We start from the raw sequence: 1,540 nt of genomic DNA on the forward strand, positions 1-1,540 counted from the left end.
ACTTCTCCAGCATGAGTCTTCCCATGGATTCAGTCCTTCATGAACTGCTCCAGTGTGGGTCTCCTTCACGGGGTGCAGTCCTTCAGGAACCAACTGCTCCAGCATGAGCCCCCCTCACGGGGTCTCTGGCAGCAAACCTGCTCCAGCGTGGGCTTCTCTCTCTCCATGGGCCACAGGTCCTGCCAGGAGCCTGCTCCGGTGCAGGCTTCCCACGGGGTCACAGCTTCCTTCAGGTATCCATCTCATACCTTTGGCAAAAAGTTTTTGTTTTTTTTCCCTGCAGAAATTTTGTGAGGTGTCGTACCAATAGCTGCCGAAAGACATCTCTCTAACTCTCGTTGTGTGTCTCGGAAGAGGATCGATTTCCTTGTCAGATTTTGGCTGGTAAAATAACCACGTGCAAAGCTCCTTCCCTGCTCTTTTTTGATGTGAAAAATTCTGAAGAGAAACGTGACATTTCTGAAGTGATGTAACTTCAGCAAATTATGGACTGTATTAAAATTAAACTAAAACTTCCTTCAACATCTTTGCGTTGATTAGACCTTTTGTAATCTCTCTGCTGTGGTGATATAAACCTCTTCCAGCAATAGGAACAGCATCTTTGCTGAATCAAGGAGCCCTTGTTTAAGCAGTAAACAGGCTTAAGTGTTTATATTAAGATCTATAATTTCCACATTGAGCTTTCTGCTGGGAGGAGTTAGATACCATGCATAATTTTCTTGGAACATAGTTTCAAATACCAAAATTTTTTTTATTAATAAACTGTTTGATATGAGTAGCATTATGGGCTGTTCATTCCAAAAGTGTGTATGGTCTGAGAGGTATTTTTATATACTTCAAGGGATCATATTAATACTCGGATTTAACTCACTGTTGTCTAATCTTCTGTCTCACTACACGCATTGGAATATTTTTTAACATTCTCTGTGTGGGAAAAGTCGTACTGCCCGGCACCGCGAAACACCCCCCCCAAGCACACACACGGCACAGCACCAACAGCACCGCCCCGCGGGTCAGGATGGCCGAGCGGTCTAAGGCGCTGCGTTCAGGTCGCAGTCTCCCCTGGAGGCGTGGGTTCGAATCCCACTTCTGACACACCCCTTTTGCGGATACCCCGCCTGCTGAGCGCACCCCCCTGCCACAGCACGCCTGGCAGAGGGAGCTGCCGGGGCCGGAGCGCTGCTTAGCGCCGTCAGGTTTAACAGGTCCCACGGGCGGATCCGCACCGCGCCGAGTAACCCGGGCACGGCTGTGAGCGGCGACAGGGCTGGCTGCCGAGCAGCCCGGCACAAAGGGGGTCCCACGAGGGAGCCGCTCTTTACCGAGGCGGTGGCCAGACGCTGCAGCGGGCTTGCTCCAGAGGTGGTCAACACCCCAAGACGGGCTCTGCTTAAGGGGCGTTTGGACAACACCCTTAACAACGCGCTGCAGCTTTTGGTCAGCCCTGAGTCGGCCGGGCAGTTGGACTCGATGATTGTTCTAGGTCCCTTCCGGCTGAAATGTTCTATTCTAATATTCTAATACTGAAATTTCTTCTAAA

General features: G+C 50.3%; 1 non-coding gene across 1 annotated transcript; it reads left to right on the plus strand.

Annotated features, from left to right (window-relative positions):
* Positions 1-1,012: 1,012 nt before the first annotated feature.
* Positions 1,013-1,095, plus strand: TRNAL-CAG (transfer RNA leucine (anticodon CAG)). Its single transcript has one exon. It is a non-coding gene; the product is annotated as a tRNA-Leu (tRNA).
* The last annotated feature ends 445 nt before the right edge of the window (positions 1,096-1,540 follow it).

The sequence above is a fragment of the Leptosomus discolor genome, chromosome 5, assembly GCF_034619465.1.
Source record: "Leptosomus discolor isolate bLepDis1 chromosome 5, bLepDis1.hap2, whole genome shotgun sequence".
Lineage (NCBI taxonomy): Eukaryota > Metazoa > Chordata > Aves > Leptosomiformes > Leptosomidae > Leptosomus > Leptosomus discolor.